Source organism: Stenella coeruleoalba (assembly GCF_951394435.1).
Source record: "Stenella coeruleoalba genome assembly, chromosome: 12".
Lineage (NCBI taxonomy): Eukaryota > Metazoa > Chordata > Mammalia > Artiodactyla > Delphinidae > Stenella > Stenella coeruleoalba.
The window spans coordinates 32,498,353-32,512,395 of NC_137158.1; positions in this window are offsets into that span (position 1 = coordinate 32,498,353).

The following is a 14,043-nucleotide window of genomic DNA, read 5'->3' on the forward strand; positions in this document are numbered from 1 at the left end:
GAGATCTATAGAAACACACAAAGCTTTTTGCTGCTCTACTGAAATATGAATCCTTTAAAAAAGATAGAGAAATTAATAAAGTAATAGAAAGTATAGCTACCAACATTAAAAACAAAGCTGTGACAGAAGAGAGTTCTCACTTACCTGTAATAAGAGTTTTTTATTTTTTAATTTATTTATTATTTTTGGCTGCGTTGGATCTTTGTTGCTGCACACAGGCTTTCTCTAATCGCGGCGAGCGGGGGCTACTCTTCGTTGCACCGCATGTGCTTCTCATTGTGGTGGCTTCTGTTGTGGAGCACGGGCTCCAGGCGCACGGGCTTCAGTAGCTGTGGCACGCAGGCTCAGTAGCTGTGGCTCACGGGCTCTAGAGCGCAGGCTCAGTAGTTGTGGCACACGGGCTTAGCTGCTCTGCGGCATGTGGGATCTTCCCGGACCAGGGCTCGAACCCGTGTGCCCTGCATTGGCAGGTGGATTCTTAACCACTGCGCCACCAGGGAAGTACTGTAACAAGAGATTTTTAAAAACTTGTTTTCTCTCCTTAACAAAGCAGATTTGGCTTACAAATTTTCACTTTCCCCTCATTGTTCCCAATCTCCCAACAAAAATAAAAGTGTTAAAGTTTATTATCAATGTAACATTTCTGTTTCTCTGTTATCAAGTAGGTATTTAAATTATAAGCTTTTTTAACATGGGAAATTGTGACGCCTTTAAGGTCTTTTCTAAGTTGTGTGGGATGCTCCCAGGGGATTCTGTCTCTCTCTCTCTCTCTCTCTCTCTCTCTCTCTCTCTCTCTCTCTTTTTAACTAAGTATATCTCTCTGCTTCCTTTCAGAAGGCAGGAATATGCAAGACCATCTCCATCAACCAGATTGCTTCTGAATTCTTCCGCTTTCAGAAGCTTCCTGCCTCAGGTGACTCAGATGTACCTGGGAGCATCAGCTTCCCGGGAGATCTCTCAGGTAGATGCTTGGGGTCTCAGGTCAGAACCGGCCCAGCCAAGGCACAGGGGGTGGGAGGAGAGGGTGGCACCCAAAGCCCTGGATCTAGACTGGCCGGGAGAAGAATTCAAACAAGGGGCTCCCTGCCTGGGGCTGCTCTTGACAAGTGACTGGAATGTACGTGTTCCTGCATGAGTCTCTGCAGTGTTCAAAAAACACACAAGTCAACTGACAGTTTGTTAGTGATAAGGATAAAATACTAGATACTTCAAGAATACTTTCTAGTTTATTATTCTTTCAAGGTGCAACAGAAATGAGAAAGAAATGGGGGAAAGGGGAGAGGAGAGGAGAGCTTGAAAAGAAAGGACATAGGCTTTGAGCAGCTACTGTGGACCAGGTGCTTTACATACCTGTCCTTCACAATCCTCCTAATTGTCCTAGGTCATCATTACTGTTCCCAGTAACAGGGAAGGCAACTGTGGCCGAGTGTGTTTATGTGACTTGCACGTGGCCCGGGGCTTACGAGCAGCAGAGCTAGGTCTTTTTCTACCATCCCTCCGTGATTTCAACTCCCAAAGTCCACTCCTTGCCAAGAGGTGACGTTGGGCGGTCACTCAGTGCCCTTGGTGAGGTCTTGTCCTAACACACTAAGCAATTCCCTTCACACTGGAAGTAGGTGTCACCTTTCTACCACCCTGGACCCTGGGTATCAACACAGTCCACCAGCATGAAAAACTTCAGCAGCTGAGAATCTGAATTGGGGCCTCGGTGTCTCCTCAACACTCCCAAAAGCCAGAGAATTTTCTGGGCTCCCTCTCCCATGCATCCCAGGGGAGTCCAGCCAAGCTCCGGCCCCACAGGGGTTTCTTCAGGCTGAGATCAGGCCCCAGGGCACTATGAGGGGTTTTAAGGCTTCCCTTCAGTGGTTCAGAGTACTCTGAATTTTATAGGCTGCCACTTGAGTTGGTTTCCTACCATCCATGGGCAGCTGACAGCTGTCAGGGAGGCAAGCCTCCCTCTCGCCAACGGCCAGTCCTGAGGCTCCTTCACAGAGACAGGGACAGAGCCCAGAGAGACCGTTCTGGCTGTTTCTGTGAGGCCCCAGCAAACTGGGTTTGGCTGCCAATGGCCTCTAGAGTCTGCAGAACATGCAGGCTTCTCGAATCCCACTGGATCAAGTTGCCACGAGCTGGGGACGGGCCTGGTAAAAGACTCCGGCCCCTCCCGAGGATCGCTTTGTTTCCGCCAAATATGCTTTTCTTTCCTGCCACTAACACCTTTTGAGTTCTTCCCATGTGCAAAGAGTGGGGAGGCAGAGCCTCTGGAAGGTGTTCTGTCTCCACCGATGAGGACAAAGCACAAGGAGCTTTGTCATTCATTCGTTCATCCATTCATCAGTCACTTATTCACTTATTCCACAGATAGATATTGAATATCTATTCCATGAAAAGTACTGTGTTAGGCAATGTGGAAAATGAAAGGAGAGCTCACCAGAGGATCCCGCCCTCACAAAGTTAATAGAGGAGATAAGTCACAGATATAATTTCTCGAAGATAAGGTAAAGTATAATTGTTGCAATGATAAAAGAAGAAGTAGAGTGGCATGTGTCCTGGGAATGGAAAGACATTACTGGCATTTGGAATATCGGGGAAGTTGTCTGGGAGTTTATTTCCCCAAAAGCAGACCCTGAGACAAAGATCTGAGTGCAGGTAGTTTATTGGTGGGGGAGAGGATCTCAGGAAGCACAGGGAGTAGAAGGCAGCAAAATGAGGAAGATCAAAACAAGATATTGTAATGAGTAGGTTACCATTATGAGCAGCTGGGGCTCACCTCCTTGGGGAGCCACTGGAAGAGCCCTGAACACACCTGAGAATCATCACAGTGAGGGAGGAAGAAGCTGGAGTGTTTTTCCCTCAACTCTCATGGCTCAGGGTTGAAGGTAGCTCCTAGGACATTCACTCTCTTTGCCTGGCAGCTCAAACCCCAGCCTGTGGCCGGAGAATACTCCCCAGAGGAAGTTCCGGTGTTTACAGGACCCGTCTGCGGGTCCTCTGGATGGGGTAAGGGAATGGGGTGGGGCACCTAGCCTGCGCTCCAAAGGTCTTCATGGAGAATCAGTACTTGAGCAGGGTCTGTCTTAGTCCGTTTCAGCTGCTGTAACAAAAATACCATAAACTGGGTGGCTTATGAACAACAAACATTTTTTCTCACAGATCTGGAGGCTGGCAAGTCCAAGGTCAAGGCTGGTTCTCAACAGCCATCTTGTCACTGCAACCACACATGGGAATGACTAGGGAGCTCTGTCAGACCTCTTTTATAAGGGCACTAATTCCATCCATGAGGGCTCCACCCCTATGACCTAATCACCTCCCAAAGGCCCCACCTCTTAATGCCGTCACGTTGGGCATTAGGTTTCAACATACAAATTTTGGGGAGACACAAATATTCAGTCCCATTGCAGGGTCTTAAAGGAAAGACAGTGTTTGGCTTGCGGAGGGCAGGGATATTTCAGGTGAAGGAACAGCCTCAACAAAGACACAGAGGCAAATAACCACAGGCTGTACGAAGGGAACAGTGAATAATTCAGCAAATCTGGACCCCGGGATAACACAGAGTGGGGCTGGGAGAAATGCAGTAGGGTAGGTATGAGAGAGCTGGATTATACATCAGCGTGTTATAGGATCAATATGTAATGTGGATAGTTGGAAATCATTTTAGAAATATAGATGACATTTAAAAAATTCAATCCCTGCATAAAGAACCTCACTCTGCCTCAATGGCAAACTATTTGACTTGACCAAGAGGCAGGCTCAGATTGAATATGCCTTGTCTTTGTGGCTAAAATTGCGTTTTTGAGTGGCCTCCAATATTGATTATGAAGTGCTCTTGCTGGTGAACTACAGTTAATCTTTATGCCCCACAGAAGACGCTTCAAAATATGTCAGGGGCGTGGCTCTCAGCACTGCTAAACAGATACTTCAGGGCAACGTAAACAAGGCTGAATCTTCCAGCCGAACCATAAATAACCCACTGCCTCCCTTATAGTTTGGGAATCATCTTCTCTGAGTGTATCACCATTATACCGAGGTCTTGCCTCTGCCCCTTGGCTACTCTGGAACTAGAATCTCTCCCCACAGCCCAGCACCCACAGGGTCATTCAGCTCTCTGCAGAGAATTCCCACGCCAAGAATGACCAGTGCTGGGAGGCCAAGAGACTCTGACACAGCGACACCTCCTGTCCAGGGACTTTCTGTCCCCAGGATTGTTGTTCCACCACATGTATAAGGACACAGATTTGGGGTGGAGGCTTCAGTGGGTGAATTAGAGAAGGGTTTAGAACCTCAGTCTTAGGAATTCAGGTTTTAGGCCCATAGCAGAATTGGGAAAGTTCCTTTTCTCATCACGGTCAGAGACTACATATTCTCTGACACCTCAAGGGAAATCAACCATTTTTTTTGGGCTGCGTTGGGTCTTTGTTGATGCGCGTGGTGGGCTTTCTCTAGTTGTGGCGAGCGGGGGCTACTCTCCATTGCGGTGCACGGGCTTCTCATTGTCGTGGCTTCTCTTGTTGCAGAGCACGGGCTCTAGGTGTGTGGGCTTCAGTAGCTGTGGCACACGGGCTCAGTGGTTGCGGCTCATGGGCTCTAGAGCGCAGGCTCAGTAGCTGTGGCACACGGGCTTAGTTGCTCTGCGGCATGTGGGATCTTCCTGGACTAGGACTCGAACCCATGTCCCCCGCATTGGCAGGCAGATTCTTAACCACTGCGCCACCAGGGAAGTCTCAAGCTTTTTCTTTCTTTTTTTTTTTTTTTTCTGGCCATGCAGCATGCAGGATCTTAGTTCCCCAGCCAGGGATCGAACCCATGCCCCGTGCAGTGGAAGTGTGGAGTCCTAACCACTGGACCACCAGGGAAGTCCAAATCAAGCTTTTTTAAAAAATGACTTTAATAGAAAAATAAATATCTATATTCCTTAGTTCATGAAACTAAACACGTCCCCAAAATGGGATGCAAAGATGAATTTCCCAAAGCTGAATCTTATTTTTAACTCAACACAGGAACCTTCTCTTTAAAGTTGTTTTTACTGTGTAAAATAAGAAACCATTTGTAGTATGAATTTTAACTTTCCTCACATCCAAACCACCATCATCTTATGTATCTGTTTGGTAATCTCAATGTTCTTTGGGTTTTCTTAGAATGGAGCATTCAATTAAAAATGATGTTTATTGGGAAACTTTTGAAGGTGAGGAGTACGTGTATTACCTTGATTGTGGTGGAGGCATCACAGGTGTATACATATGTCCAAACTCATCAAACTGTATACATTACATAGATGCAGCCTCTTGTAAATCAATTATACCTCAATAAAGCTATAAAATAAAATGCCTTTTTGCGGTACGCGGGCCTCCCACTGTTGTGGCCTCTCCCGCTGCGGAGCACAGGCTCCGGACGCGCAGGCTCAGCGGCCATGGCTCACGGGCCCAGCTGCTCCGCGGCACGTGGAATCCTCCCGGACCGGGGCATGAACCCGCGTCCCCTGCATCGGCAGGCGGACTCCCAACCACTGCGCCACCAGAGAAGCCCTAAAATGTTGTTTTTCATTCATTTCAGCTCAACCCTTTATTGAGAGCCTGCAAGGAAGCGAGAAGCGCTATGCTAATGAGTCAGTGAGGCAGGGGTGAATGTGGCACATTCCTGTAGGTTCAAGGAGTTAACATCCTTATTTTATTTTCACTGAATGTCATAGTGGGCATTATGTCATGACTATAGAAAAGCTGGAGTTTCTTAATGCAGTGCTGAAAGGGTGACAGTGGTAGTAATTTTACAAACTAATAAAAAAAATATTGACCTCAATAACTCTTCTTAGATTATTTGCAAAGAGTTTAAAACCATAAGAATAGGTCCATACTCATTTTCTTTCACTGAAATTGGAAAGCAATGTGTCAGATAAACAATAATCTTTACATTTTTATTGTCCCTTTCCACAGACGTTCATAATTTTATTTCTTTGCAGGAATTTCTCGCTGCGTCTTGAAATTCTCTCCACAAGTCCAGCTTCAGTTGCTGTTCAGACCACCCCCATTTCTTCTAATCATCTCAGATGATGATCAAATAAAATCAAAGTCCTTGGCTTTCCAAAGAGAAGCCGTTAGAAAAGAAAGTAGAAAAATCCAGTGGGAATATTTTCCTAAAATTTCCAACAAAAGTGTGAGACTCAGGCTGGCTTTCAGCGTCAGCACAACAGGTCTCCTGCCTGGGACAACTGGTTCTCCACTTGCAAGCTCAGGGACCCTCCCAATTCTAATCCTGAGCTGGGGCAATAGAACTTAAGAAGGTCCCTTTGTGTGTCTGCTCTGAATGCATTATACAATATATACCAACTTACTTAATTCTCCCAACACCCCCCAGAGCTAGGTTGGCATTAGCTCAAAGCTAAGACACCTGAGGTCTTTACCAATGGTAAGTCAGTGGTGAAGCCGGGATTAAATCCAGGTCTGTCTGACCCCAAAGCCCATGCCCCTTCAGCCATACCACATGGCCAATGCTGGACCATACCACTCTCTTGCGCTAAGGGTCCAGCATCTCTGAGCCCTCACCTGGTGTCTGGTGCCCTGCTACCCACTGACCGGCTGCTTACTGGGTATTCAGATCACTGACTAACTCCTTCTGCTGGGATTTGTCTCTCTGCTGGGGCCCCCAGCTACCTTGTCTTGGATTCCCATCGCTGGCTGCATGGCTGACTCTGCCAGGCTATTTCCCTGCTCCTTGGAATCTCTCCTGCTCTGGCCAAACCAAACCTCCCTCGGCTGCTGCAAGCAGACCAAGAGCCATTCCTGGCCTCTTCCCAGTTTCCCTCAATCTGCCCCATCTGCCTGTGAGCCCCTGATCCAGGGCAGTGTGAAGTCCCCAAAAAGGACAGGAAACATCAGGACACCAGAGACGGCAGGTAATCGACTCTGTGAGGGTACCACGTGCAAGAGGTCGAGCAAAAGCTGACTTCCAAACTAAAAATGAACAGGCTTTTGCCCAGAACCTTCTAGATTTCTAGCCTCAGACCCAAGAAAAGTATTCAACTTTCTCCAAACTTTACGCAGAATTTCATTTACCGCAGACACCCAGGGCCAGACTAGCAGTAACAAGAGCTGGAGAACAAAAGCAATTTTCTTGAGTAATAGTCGGCAACCTTTCCAAAGGGAGGCCCCATCAGGCCGCTCCCCCTGATGCTCAGGCGTGCCTGGGCTGGGCAAGCAGGCGCCCACTCATCTCGGGAGGTGGGGAAGCATGCTGACTCTCAATGAGAACCACAGGCTGCAAGGTCCTACCCCAATTTAGAAGAGCATTTCTGTTCAAAGCTGGATCACTGCATCTCAGAAAGCACCCTGGCTTCCAACTGTCTTAAGCCATAGCTGTTTGAATAAAGTAGTCTGTTGAGCTGAGGCAATTCTCTAAATACCTCAGAGCATCCAAACAAAATATTTCCTCTTTAATACATCTTAATACCCAGGTGGAGAGACTGAATCAGGATGTTCCTTTTCCGGTGTGATCAGGACTCACACATTTTCTAGTTTCAAGGAAGACAGAGCTCATGGTTCACCTAAAAGGTGGTTCCAAAATGATTTCTTCCCAGTTGAAGGAAATAATGAAGAGGATTATATGGTCCTCAATATAGTCATGAGAACCTGTAAGTACAAGGTTTCCTCAGTCCCAACATGCTTAACTTTTTTCTGATTACCAAGTATATATTTATGGTAGAAAATTAGAAAAGTACAGAAAAGCACAAAGGTAAAACTTTAAATCAATCGTTATCCACTAACTCAGAGATCACTGCTATTAACATTTTAGTGAATACATCCCAGTGTTTTTTCTGTGCATGTACATTTGTCTCACCTAGTTTTTTGTTTTTTACAAAAATGGAAACATTTTGTATAGACTATGTGTATTCTGTTTATTTTACTTAATATCTCAATTTCCCATGACATTGATTTTTCTTCTACAACATAATTTTAATGGTTGTATAATATTTGCTGTTGGATATTTAAGTAGTTTCTAATTTTCTCTATTAGAAATAACATCAGTAGTAAAAGTTCTCGTGCACAAACCTCTCTGTGCATCTCTACTTATTAGTTCCTTATGATAAATCCCTTGAAGTAGACAAAGTCAGAGAGTATGAATGTTTTTAAGATTTTGGTTTATATTAACAGGTTGCCCGTCAAAAATTGTACATATTTGGGCTTCCCTGGTGGCGCAGTGGTTGAGAGTCCGCCTGCCGATGCAGGGGATACGGGTTTGTGCCCCGGTCCAGGAAGATCCCACATGCCGCGGAGTGGCTGGGTCCGTGAGCCATGGCCGCTGAGCCTGCGCGTCCGGAGCCTGTGCTCCGCAACGGGAGAGGCCACAACAGTGAGAGGCCCGCGTACAGCAAAAAAAAAAAAAAAAAAATTTGTACATATTTGTAGTCTATGCTCTATTCCTTGCATCTTTGCCAATAGGGGGCATTTCAATTTTTTTGCCAACTCAATAGGTGAAATTGAGAGCACACTGTTTTAATTGGCATTTCTTTGTTTATTAGTGAGCTTGAACATTTTATCATATGCTGTTTGGATATTTGCTTAAATATTTATAACTTTTATTCATTGTTTATATTATGGTATTTATCTTTTCCTATTTATTTTTAAGAGCTCTTTATGCATTAAAAATATCCATCTTTGGTCTACCATACTTGTTGCCAGGATTTCCCACAGGCTAACATTTGCTTTTTAATATCACTTAGGATATTTACTTAGTTATAATTTATATGCTATTTTGAAAGTGCTCCAAGTAAGAAGTAAGAAACTTTCTACATATAGACCCTAACATCCACTGATGGGAGCAAGGCACCACATCACACAAGTTCAGGGGCTCTAGTTAGGTTGGAAGTGATTTGAACAGCACCCACCAGGTATGCAGTGGTCTTGGATTCCAAACACACTGTCCATAGAGATTGTAAAGAAAAAAAAGCAGCTGAGACTTAGTCTGAGCTCCTACCTGGCCAAGTTGATTTCTGACCAATGATACAGGACAGGATGCAACAAACTTTTCCTGTAAAGGACCAGACAGCAAATAGTTTAGGCTTTGTGAGCCATATAGTCTGCCACCACTACTCATCTCTGCCATTGCAGTGTGACAGCAGCCATAGACAATACACAAATGAGTAGTTTTGTCTAAGTAAAACTTTATTTACAAAAACACTACAATCTCAATTTCATGTAAGTTTCACATCTCACAAAATATTATTCTTCTTTTGATTTTTTTCAACCTTTTACAAATCTAAACACCATTCTTCTCTCACAAGCCATACAAAAACAAGTAGTGGGCCAGATCCGGCCCATGAGCAGTAATCAGTTGGCCAACCCCAATGCAGGATGAATGTCTGGTTCATACAGATCTACAAGAGAAGTCTGAGGAAAAGGACACGTTTTAATTAGTGAGCAGAAGAGATGTGTACCACTTCCATGTAGGATCGTTAGACACCATCACACGGCTGCACCATATTACCTCTTGTCTCACTCCCAGCAATGCCCCTGCGGCTCAGCCTGGATCCCAGAGTGAAGATATATGGAGCAGGACCACAGTCAACCTGCGATGAACATAAAACCTGATTGAGAAATAACCCTTTGTTGATAAAAGCCACCAAGATTGGGGGATCACTTTGTTACTGCCCATATTTTAGCTTATGCTGACTGATACATACCTGAAGAGATTATTTTGTGTTTGTATTTGTGTAGCTCCTATGGGCATTTGAATTTAAAAGTTTTAAGTCATGTCAGCTTTAGTTTCTTCAGCTATAAATTTGCAATACTCTGTACAGTTAACAGGTTATTATGAGGATAAAAATGAGATAAGATATGTGAAAATGCTTTATAAATTACAAAGCACTTTAGAAAGGTTTTTATTATGTTTATTATCAAAAGGCCATAAAATAAGATAGATTTTACAGAGTTCTACTATAGAAGTGGAGGTGCTATGGCCAGGGAGGGATTCAAGATAATTCAAATCACGGAATTTTTTCGAGACAAAGTGGTATTTGAACTAGATGTTGAAAGACTGGCAGGCTGCTAGTAGCAGCATGAACAAATGCAGTAGGGATGACCCTATCCTGGCACAGTCTTGAATTCCCTTTGTCTCTGCCCTGGTTTGACGTCCTAAGACTGGTATCTGTTCATTAAGTAAATGAACAGATAAACACACAGGTAAACAGTGTGTAACAGAAGAGGACTCTGAAATGTTCACTCTGCAACCTGATGTTATGTTTCAAATTATTTCATTTTGACTCGGAGTGAAGGCAGCCCAGAGGAGTTAGCTACATAATTGCTCTTTTTTTCTTTTTTTTTTCTTTTTGCGGTACGCGGGCCTCTCACTGTTGTGGCCTCTCCCGTTGCGGAGCACAGGCTCCGGACGCGCAGGCTCAGCGGCCACGGCTCACGGGCCCAGCCGCTCCGCGGCATGTGGGATCTTCCCAGACCAGGGCACGGACCCGTGTCCCCTGCATCGGCAGGCAGACTCTCAACCACTGTGCCACCAGGGAAGCCCCATAATTGCTCTTTTAACAGTCCTGGCCACCCTTAGCACATTTAATTATTTCATAATTACTCCTCCTTATGCCCAATGTGGAAATTATATGCAGATTATCGATCTTTAGGATGAACACAAAAGAAAAGCAGTCATCACTCTCTGTCCCCAGCAGGTCTCCTCCCCTTATCATGAGGACAAACAGCTCTCTCTGGGCAATAAGCAAAGTTGAGGAAAAGCCTGGAGGCCCGAAGAACCAGGGGTGTGAGCTTGGAGACGTCGCAAAGGGCACAGGCACAAAATGCTTACACATTTCCAGAAAGAGTTCACCTTCTAAGCCTGTGAGCCACAACTACTGAGCCTGCGCTCTAGAGCCCATGAGCCACAACTACTGAGGCCTGCGTGCCTAGAGCCTGTGCTCCGCAACAAGTGAAGCCACCGCGGTGAGAAGCCCGCACACTGCAACGAAGAGTAGCCCCCGCTCGCCACAACTAGAGAAAGCCCGTGTGCAACAATGAAGACCCAACAGAGTCAAAAATAAAATAAATAAATTTAAAAAAAAAAAGAGTTCACCTTTGGTTTATCTCACCCAGATGCACAAATGACAAATGCTCCCTAAGACACCCAAATGCTCAGTTAGCAAAAGTCCTGCAAAACTCAAATTTTGTGAAAGTCAAAAACACTTCAGCATAATTTTTTCTTCCTTTCAATCCATCAGAGCTCACTTTCACATTATAAAAATAAGCATGAGCTGAATCTACTGAACCATCAGTGACTAGGCACAAAGTGGGCGCTCGCATCGCTGGATTTCACCCTTACGTCTGCAGTCAGAGCTCAAGCCTTTCCAGAGTTGGTGCTCTGCACTTAGTGAGGCGATCAACGGGAACTCATGGCAGCTGACAGGACAATGACACGGATAACACTGACATACTCCAGGCTAACTCTCCCGTGGTCACCCACATCATCCCAGAAAGGAAGGGAAAGCCCTGCTCAGAGTGGCTGCTGCTTGTAAATGTTGACTCTTTGTTCCTGAAAGAACCCTAACTCTCCGTGACTCTAAAATCTTACTATGGCTTTATAGAATTATTTGAGGAAAATAGAATTTGGGTAAGACCAGAAATGCATAAGTGTCTGCTTATATTCAGTATTAAGTCTCAGAACTTGCCTATTACAAGAGACACCAGCAGCATCCCAACTGCCCATGAAGAGAACCACTTACCTCTTTTGTGGTTCTTTTAAGAGTCAGCAAGTGTAAAACAAAGCACTCAGCCCCTTATCCTTCAGTATCTCTGACCAAGGGACCATTATGTTCATTCAAAGCCTCTTCCCTCCTGAAGCTTATAATCTAGTTTGGGAACAAGACAAAGAGATGAGTCATTAAGAAACAGCATCAGACTTGGGCGGCAGCACAAAGCAACTTCAAGGCTGTCCAGGCTTAACCGACCGAGGAGCAGTTCTCCAATAATTCAGAGCAAGAGAGAAATCTCGATGGTCTGGAGTGGCCATGAGGATGTCTGGGTAGAAGGTAGGACCTGATCCAAGGGTGGATGGAATTTTTTTCTTTATGAAGAGATGGGCAGCCAACATTCACAACATGCCCAGTAGACCCAGAGTCTCAGAGGAGGAGTGTGCCTGGTGACCTCAGGGACAGTAGGGCCACAGCTGAGTTGTACCCAGAGATGAGTTGTGCAAAATAAGACTGAAAAGACAGGTTAGGGACAAACTGTGAGGGGCCTAGAATGCCAGACTATGGGGTTCAGAAGCCAGCCTAAGTGTGAGAAGCTAGCATGACCCTCTACTTGGATGTGTAATAGAGATTAGCAGTTAAGACCTCAGCCTCAGTTTCTCACCCTTTAAAATGGGCATAATAACAGTGCCTAACTCATGGTAATATATATACATGTATGTATATACAATATATATTATATGTATATCAAAATACATACATTTATATAGCTTATATATCTAAGCTAATATATACAGTATATATGTATATATACTGCTAATATAATATACTATGATATATTATATAGCTTAGAACAGGGGGCCTGGCAAGTAATACGTTTTAGGTATGTTATTATTTTCTTATCTTTGGTGAGATTCATCAACCCACCTGAGGAGTTTCACGCTCTTTGGACATGGCTAAACAGGCATATTTAATTCATTCTTTGGATTTTATAGACAAAATAAGTATGATTCTCTTGGCCCACGACAGCTAGACATCTGTTTCCTAACTGTACCCCAAAGAGAAAGACGGCATCGGGCGGAATAAAGGTCTGCAATCTGAGCGCCACCGAGCAGCCAGCCGCAGTGCGGAGTCTCGCGTCTTCCGCGCCCTTCCCCTGGCAGCCGGGAACTGAGAAGCCTGCCCATTAGAGCGCCCGAAACAGTGATTAAGATGGACATCCTCTGAAACAAATCGGAAACTTTTTCTAAAGGGGGAAAAGGCTGAACTTCCACAGTATAAATATTACTAGATGGCCTCGGGCTCAGATGCCATTTACAAACTCCTCAAGCTGCGCTCTCGCAATTTATGACATTTAACAGAGCCACTGGAGAGAGCTTCGGTCCTGCCTCCGCTCCGGAGCCAAATATTAGCCTCCTTGTGTTAATGAGGCCGAGTCAGGGAAGAGTAAGACAGGAGATCATTTGAGTGACTTTGCTTGTTAACTTTCAGCCCCTTCTCTCCCCCAGCACTCCTCTCCTCTCTCCCCGCTCCAGAGAAAGCTGGGCGCTCTCAGGCCGAGGATTCAGCGCGCCCCCCTTCCGCAGGCGCCAGTGCTGGAGCCGTTCATGGCTCTCCACCGCCCCAAGTGTCGTGGGCTGCTCTGTCCCCAGGGCTCTGTCTCTACTAACCTCCCTCACTCCAGCCTGGAAAGGGGTGTGGCTCTGCTGAAAACAACTTCCAGGCCTCCAGCCTGGGAAAATCTGAACTCCTACAACAACATGTTCTGACCAAGGTCCACATCCGGACAGGAGGCTACTCATTTGTATCAGCCACATACGCCCCTCCTACGCTCCAGCCCTGACCTTCTCCTGGGCAGGGCAGTTACGCTCTCTAGGCTTAGGGTCGTCAGAGTTAGCAAAAATGACTAATTTTTAATATGTATTCCCGTGCAATATTTTTGATAGACTAAAATCTTTTTCTTTGTACATTTGAAATTTAGATTTGATGAGCATCCTGCTGTTTATCTGGCAGCTCTATTGAGACCTCAGTTTCCTCATCTCTAGATGGAATATTAAACTAGATCAGTGATTTTCAGACTTTTTAAAGAACGAAGGTCTCCTGTCAAAAAAAAAAAAAAAGTCTTGGGGCCTTCCCTGGCAGTCCAGTGGTTAAGACTCCGTGCTTCCACTGCAGGGGGCACAGGTTCGATCCCTGGTCAGGGAACGAAGATCCCGCATGCTGCATGGCATGGCCGGAAAAAAAAAAAAAAAAAAAAAAACTTTCCCAGAAGCACATGTATGGAATAGGTAGAACAGAGCTGCTATGGTTGAGGCAGAGGTGGGCAGCCAGAGCCCTCCCCCTACCTTTTGCTGAACCCAGGTCTGCAC